We start from the raw sequence: 8,217 nt of genomic DNA, 5'->3' as shown, positions 1-8,217 counted from the left end.
GACCCACTCGTATTGTACTATAACTTTTTTTTTTCCATCGAATGAGGAATTCCTACAGATTTCATCCCAATTTTATCATAATCTCGATTTTATATAATGCAGTGGAAGTTGGAACCTGGAAGATTATGCAGTAAATGCCCACCAAAATGTTGGAGTCTGCAGCGTTCTCATTTTCGTAGAAGGAATACATGATATGGCAGAGCCTGTAAAAGAAAAAAATTGGGAGTCGCAAATCCACAACTAAAGGTAAGCTCCTCTCCTGTACACTTTCCTGTTGCTATATTTTTAGGTCTGCTATGTTACAACTGTATTTTTCTATATTATAAATAGTTTTTCATTATCGGATTAATATGATATAGCAGTTACAAGAGCCATACAATTTATTTTTTCTACGAGTAAAGTTTCTTCGAATTCAAGGCATGCCATAGGTCAATAAGATCCACTACAAACGCCAAACTGGTTTTGAAAATAGAGTAACATGGACTTGTTAACCTTCTCTGGGTCTCATTTCAGCGAATCCACTCAATAAAAAACTCTAGGCATTTCTTACTCGTTGAAAAATGAAGTAAGTTCTCATAATAAAACCAGTGTCCTAGTCTTTCAAGTTTGTATTAGACCCCACTTGTAGCTCAAGATTGTGCTAGGTTTTGATGTTTGAATTATATCCTAGTCCACAACTTATCGATTGTTCATTTCATGTAAGTGTAGTTGACCCAACTGCACACGAAATATAGGGCCGAAGATGTCATGTAAATAGGGCTCTTGTTTTCTAATTGACAAAATGGATGGTCGACTGTCTCTCCCAGTGATCCACGACAATCATAGAACATATAGAACATATATATAGGTCATTTTTATTTTGTGAAAAACCATGATTATGTCTTAACCTTCTTTTTGACACTTCAAGTTCTTGTGTCATATTCTTAAGCCGTTCTTCCATACGTTGAAACCTCTTTTTTCGTACCATAGTTGTCACGATTTCAAACTGGTCTTCGAGTTTTTACAGTTCATTCACAAACCAAGACTCACAATCCTCTCCCCTCATATGTCTGATAAGCCTAGATAGCCCCACAAGCTCAATGTCATCCTTGACAACAAAGGCACCCATAAATGAATTAATTTGATCATCGCTCAGTTTACTTAGCAAGCCATTCATATTCACATATTTCTTAATCCTCTTTATCTCTATCTTACATATGTATTGAGGAATAGTCAAATGGGCATCTATGGAATAGTCAAAGTTTACAGATGGAATTGGATGCAAGAACCAGTGACAACTTGGAGGGCGTTACAATCAATTATCGTGCTTGCGGACCCTGGACTGAATAAGCTTTACAACTAGTTGCAATTGCAATTTCCATGGCTGTGCCCGACTTAAATGGAAAGCAGTGAGATAATTATGGATCAACAAAATTGTTAAGGTTTACATGGCTATGTTAACAAAGATCTCTCTTTTGACCACCTCGAGATTCTTATGGCTTGAGGGATTATATCTGAACCTTCCATTTTAAACAATTAGTTATGATACCCGTTGCAAACTAGACTTCTTATATTTGAAGGAAGAGAACATTCTAATGATTTGTCAATTCAATAATAAATGAATATCCATAAAAATTGCTGCCGAGTCAAGGACCTTTGTTTCTACCTTTGGATCCTGCAAGTTACTATATATCGCCAAAAACAGTGCTAACTGAAAGAGAATTTATTGATGTGGATGTACCCTGGCCTATCCCAGGCTATGGTTAACTCCAGACTTTTCATGTGAATGTTGTTCATGCCTCTAATTCCCAAGCCTTCAAACTGCTCAACTGCTCTCTAATTTTCTGAATAAAAATGTTTCTCTTTTTACTATTTTTAAATGTCAATAGGTCGATTAATTTAATTAAAATTGTTTTTTTAATAAGTCAATTATTTAAGGTTTAGATATATTTGGTAAGATTGGAAGCTTCTCTATTTACCAACTAGTCTAGATCCATCGCTTGAGTTGGCTGGTGAATATAATTTGAAAAAGCCATATAAAATCGGTAAAAATAGATATTGAAGGTCACGAGGTGGCAAGTTTGAAAACAAAACAGTCAAAAAATATTGTTGATGGGCAGGGGGGCCCGTCAAATATAACTCCTGGATGGGAGTCCACCACAATGAGAACATACTTGAGCATTCACACGTTTGCCACAGAAAAGTAAGAAAATAGCACAAACCGCTTAATTTTAATCCGAACCAAAATAAATTTCATGTCTTTTACGATATGATGCCCATAAAAACCTAGGATGATGCTCTGTAAAAAATTTACATCACTGCAATACATTCATTTCTGACGAATTTTACCTCTATATACCATGATGTAGGGTGGAGTCTGGAGTGTACGAGAGACCAAAGTCATTTGAATTAAGTGGGGCCGTCGATGTCAAAACAACATATATAGCCACTGGCCACGAAGAAGGAAGCGGAATCAACTCTTCATTGGGATTTATGAGGACTTGCAATGCTTGTCTGATTGAAGGGCGTAGCTGGGGATCTGGATGTGAGCAAGAAAGTCCCAAAATCAGTGCTCGTTTCATCTGCTCTTTGTCAAATTTAGCATTCAATCTGGGATCCGCCACCTCGACAACTCTTCCCTGCCTGTAAAGACTCCATATCCAGTCCATCAAATTCTCCTCCGTCAATTGTAGATTTCACTGCACAACCCACCTCCCACTGACCACCTCCAGCATACATACCCCAAAACTAAAAACATCCGACTCTGCAGTGGCCATGCCGGTGTATCCGCACTCGAGCGCTCAATAACCAGGCATCCTCTCCAGCTTCGTACTTACGGCCAGAGATGTCTCGTCGTGTTCAATCAGCCTGGCAAGGCCGAAGTCACCCAGCTGGGCATTGAAATCCTCGTCGAGCATAATATTGTTGGGTTTAACGTCATGATGGATGACTCTCTACTCCCATTCTTTGTGAAGGTACAACAACGCCGAAGCCAACCCGCATAAGATTCTATGCCTCCGAACCCACTCTAATGGGATCTGATTTTTATCTTGCTGCTGCAGATCCCCTGGCTGCCTAAAGATGATCTTGTCGAGGCTCCCGTTGGGCATGTAGTCGTAGATGAGCAGTAGCTCGTCGCGTGCTGGCACCACCCCTAGAGTCGCACCAGGTTCCTGTGTCGAAGTCTCCCTATGGTGGTGATCTCCGACATGAATTCCTGCTCTCCCTGTCTTGACCCAGACGATATTCTCTTCACTGCTATAAGTGTGCAGGCTCCTTCTCGGCCTTCTAAGGTCCCCTTGTAAACGCTCCCAAAGCCGCCATTTTCGAGCAGTTCTGTAACACCCTGCGGTTATGTAGCTGGGCGCGCGCTCTACGCACTTAGAAAAATGACTAAGTCACGACCATCATTTATAGGCAAGCTAGGGCATGGATGAGCGATGGGCGAGCCAACAGGATATAGGGGTGTCACACATCGGTTGACGGCGTCGCTGTGTGGATAGACGATGGCGTATGGTGGGTCGGCCGAGAGAAGGTCGCACACATGGAAGGGTATAAGCATTGGAGGAGTGCCTGGTGGAGAGATATCATCAACACATCGCACAAGTCTTCATCGCAAAGAGGAGTGCGCTCTTGGGTAGCCAGAGCGGATGCATAGGTGATGCACCCACCCGTCGGGAAAAGGCACACGGAGGTTGGTTGAAGGCGCGGTTGCGGTTGGTTGAGGGCGCGGGTGAACCGCCCGCCCAATGACCGTTCAGGGTGAGGACGCGGGTGAACCACCCGAACGCCGGTTGATACTCCGGTTGTGGTTCGTGTGGGTGTGCATGGGCACCCCCGCCCATTCGGGAAAAGTTGTATTGTGGTATTTTGGGTGAGAGTTGTGGTGTGACCGCTGTGCGCTCTTGCATGGGCAGGCACCCAACCTCGTTTATGAACGCCGATGGAGTGTCGCTCCCGGCCATTGTACTATTTCTCATATATATAATAAAAGAAGATTTCCTCTTGCATATTGTTGGGTTATTATTGTTGTTCATATATTATTAATGGATTCCGCACATTAATAATGTTAATTCATGGTTATTATGAATTGTTGAAGGCGTAGATCGTAAATTTAATCTAACTATGGAAAGAGTTGGTAACTTAGGCGGTGCCGCACCCGGCCAATTTAAGGAAAAAAGAATTGGGGGTGTGCAGTTGGTATCAGAGCAGGGTTGCTCATGACAGGTTAAGCTGATTCAGGGTTGAAGAAGCTTGATGAATGCAAAGAACAGACATGTATGCAGGGGAAAGTTATGGAGAAATCGTGGATGAACAGTATGGGTTTCGTGGACTTGATGGTTCATGGCAAGACCATTCAAGCTCTGGTGGACACGCGGGCCACTCATAACTTCATGATGACACGGTTGGAAAAAGAGGTTGGACTGATGATCTTCCCATCGAATGTGGAAGTCAAGGTAGTGAACTCTAGAGCTAAAGTGGCGGGTTTGGTACACAAAGTACTTGTGCAGATAAAAGACTGGAATGGTCAATTGGACTTCACAGTGATGGAGATGAACGACTTTGATATGATACTCGGACAGGATTTCTTGAAGGGCAACAAGGCTATTGCTGTCCCCTTCTGTGATGAGGTGGTGCTGGTTGGAAAGTCACAAACTTGGACTTTGCCCACTCATAGGCAAAGGAGGGAAGTCACGGTGCAGCATGTTTCGGCACTAAGTTTGGAAAAGGCTATGAAGGAATCGAGATATGGAGACATATGCGGCGATGTTCAAGGATGTCGAAGGTGATGGAGTGGGGATGCCTGTTCTAGCCGAGATTTCCAAGGTGCTGACCAAATATGCGGATTTGATGCCTGATGAGCTACCAAAGAAACTTCCACCAAGGCGTGCAGTGGACCATAGCATTGAGCTTGAGCCAGGAAAGCAACCCCCGGCTAAAGCACCTTATCGGTTGTCAGGGCCTGAGTTGGAGGAGTTGAAATGACAGTTAAAGGAGTTAACTGATGCAGGTTTCATTAGACCTTCAAGGTCCCCTTATGGAGCTCCGGTATTGTTCTAGCAGAAGAAGGATTTGAATGATCTACGGATGTGCTGTGATTACTGTGCATTGAACAAGCAGACAGTAAGGAACAAGTATCCTTTGCCATTGGCTGCTGATTGCTTTGAAAAGCTTGCGAAAGCCTGAGTGTTTTCCAAGATGGACTTGAGGCATGGGTATTACCAGGTGCGGATAGCTAAAGGAGATGAGAAGAAGACCACGATAGTAACAAGGTATGGTAGCTTTGAGTTCCTTGTTATGCCATTCGGGTTGTGCAATGCTCCTGCTACGTTTTGCACTTTGATGAATGATGTCCTACGACCATACTTGGATTCGTTCGTAGTAGTGTACTTGGACGATATAGTGGTGTTCAGTGACAACATGGAGGATCATAAGAAGAACTTGGCGATGGTGTTTGAGGCACTGAGGGAAAATCAGTTGTTCTTGAAGAATTCTAAGTGTGTGTTCGCTCAGATCGAGATTCCGTTCCTTGGGCATATTGCTGGTCAAGGCTACATACGGATGGAGCCGAGTAGAGTGAAGGCGATCGAGGACTAGGTTGAACTGAAAAATGTCCATGAGATGAGGGTGTTCTTGGGCATGACCAACTACCAACGGAAGTTTGTAGAGGGGTACTCCAAGGTGACATCAGCACTGACAGACTTATTGAAGAAAGATAAGAGGTGGAGTTGGACGGAAAAATGTCAAGAGGCATTTGATGACTTGAAGAAGAGGATGGTTACAACACAGATACTGAAGTTGCTTGACTTCGAGAGACCATTTGAGGTGCACACTACTGCTTCAGATTTTTCCATAGGAGGGGTTTTTATGCAGGATGGGCATCCGGTGGCGTACGAGAGTCGAAAGTTGCAGGATAGAGAATGAAGGTATCCGGTCCATGAGAAGGAGATGACTACAATCATTCATTGTCTTCATGTGTGGAGGCATTACCTGATTGGGAAGCCATTTGTTGTCAAGACTGACAACATTGCACCAAGTTATTTTGCATCACAACCGAAGCTTTCTGCAAAGCAAGCTCGTTGGCAGGACTTCTTGGCAGAATTCGACATGACTATCGAGTATAGACCGGGAAGGCACAATGCGGTAGCAGATGCCCTTAGCAGGAAGGGATAACTTGCAACATTGGAGGGAGAGGACCGGGCAGCTAGGAGTAGGAGTCGAGTTCAGATGTTAGAAGAGATGCAGAATAAGATCAAGGAAAGTGTTGAAACCGATACTTTGGCGTAGAATATAGTGAAGTAGATAAAGGTGGGGAAGACACGAAAGTTCTTTCTACGAGATGGTTTCTTGTTCTTTGGAAACCGGCTCTATGTTCCAAAGTCATCTGGACTCAGGAGGCACCTTTTGAAGGAGTGCCATGACTCGCCATGGGCTGGCCACCCAGGGATGCGTCGTTCTTTGGAATTGTTGGAGAGAGGATTCTTTTGGGAGAATATGTAGGAGGATGTAGAGGAGTATGTACATATGTGCATCATTTGTCAGCAGGACAAATTGGATACTCAGAGGCAAGGAGGACCGTTGCAGCCTTTACCGATTCCCGAGAGGCCATGGATGAGTGTCTCAATGGACTTCATCACTCAGTTGCCACAGGTTCAGGGGTATAATGGGATAATGGTCGTGGTTGATCATTTTTCCAAGTATGCTGTCTTTCTTCCTACAAAGATACCTTGTGGAGCCGAGCAGACTATGGAGTTGTTCTTTAAGAACATAGTGAAGTATTGGGGGATTCCATTGAGCGTTGTGTCGGATAGAGATCCGCAATTTACAGGCAAATTTTGGACCACATTGTTCAATTTAGTCGAGACAAAGTTGTTGATGAGTTCGAGTTACCATCCGCAGACAGATGGACAGACCGAGAGGATCAACACATTGCTGGAGGACTACTTGAGACATTATGTGACGGCTGATCAGAAGAATTGGCCTGAACTCTTAGTTTAGCTACAATATTCAAAAGAGTTCTGCGACGGGGTATAGTCCATTTGAGTTGGTGAATGGACAGATGTCGGTTGCACCGCATACCATAGTGACGGGAGGCTTCTTGAGGAGTCCTCATGCGAAGAAGTTCATGAAGGCTTGGGAGAAAACCTTATAGTTAATGGTTTTGACATGAAAACTTTTTAAGAATGGTTTAGTATGTATGTAAAATCTTTGAAATTACATAAATAATGACTATAAGATAATTGTCATTATTTTGGCATATGCAAATTTTTAGTAATCCAAATCTTCTGGTTTAGAAAAAAAAAAAACCTATTATAAGAAATATTTAATCCTTTATCTTTTATCATGGAAATTTGAAATTATATTAAATTTAAAAAACAATTGTTAAGAAATGAAGTAATAAGGAATAAGAAAAATTAAAATGTTTATCCATTCTAAAAAAAATGAAACTGATTTTTTTATGGAAAAAACACATAATATTAACAAAATAGTAAAATTTATTTTAATTTATGGAAAATTCGGAAATTGAATTGTATCTGAAATATGGTAAAGAATATATATATATATATATGTGTGTGTGTGTGTGTGTGTGAGAGAGAGAGAATGAAAAGAAACTCTATAATAAGAGAGAAAGAGAATAAATTCTATGATAATCTTAGATTGGTTTTTTTACAAAGTAATTTTTTACTTTTTAAACATTCAACTTAGTAAATTACTTCATCATATTTATAGTATTTATTTTTGAAAATAAGATAATTTTAAAAAGAATAAAATTTATTATTGTTGTTAATTTTAATAATAAAATAAATAAATAAATTTAATTGTTTCTAAATTAAATAAATCATTATTCTCCATATATATTATTGAAAACTTGAAATATTAATTTTTCTTATCCAATTAATTATAGTATAAAAAAATTATGTCCCATTGTTTCAAAAACTTTTTCTTAGATTTAATTCAGTACGGCGTAGTATCTTAAAATTGTCTTATCTCGACAAATTGATTTTTGCAATATTCTAGAGAAAGCCATGTAAGAATAATTTAAGTTGAATTTGAAAAAAATACAAAAGATAAAAAATAACAATTTTATTATTTATATATATATATATATATATATATATAGATATAGATATATATTACAAACCTCTCCAAATAAATATAAAATCATTAAAAAGAACATCACAGATATCTTGACTTATAGGTACGTTTTGAGCATATAAAAACCACTAACCAAACATT

At 40.5% G+C, this 8,217-nt stretch overlaps 1 pseudogene; it reads right to left on the bottom strand.

The window, feature by feature from the left end:
* Positions 1-592: 592 nt before the first annotated feature.
* LOC149231651 (uncharacterized) lies at positions 593-2,756 on the bottom strand (annotated as a pseudogene).
* Between the last annotated feature and the right edge of the window lie 5,461 nt (positions 2,757-8,217).

The sequence above is a fragment of the Pinus tabuliformis genome, chromosome J (assembly GCF_031772625.1).
Source record: "Pinus tabuliformis cultivar Carrire ecotype Pingquan chromosome J, CPIR1, whole genome shotgun sequence".
In the NCBI taxonomy this organism is placed as follows: Eukaryota; Viridiplantae; Streptophyta; class Pinopsida; order Pinales; family Pinaceae; genus Pinus; species Pinus tabuliformis.
Note: the sequence above shows the minus strand (reverse complement) of the source record. Positions and strands in the feature narration are given on the sequence as shown.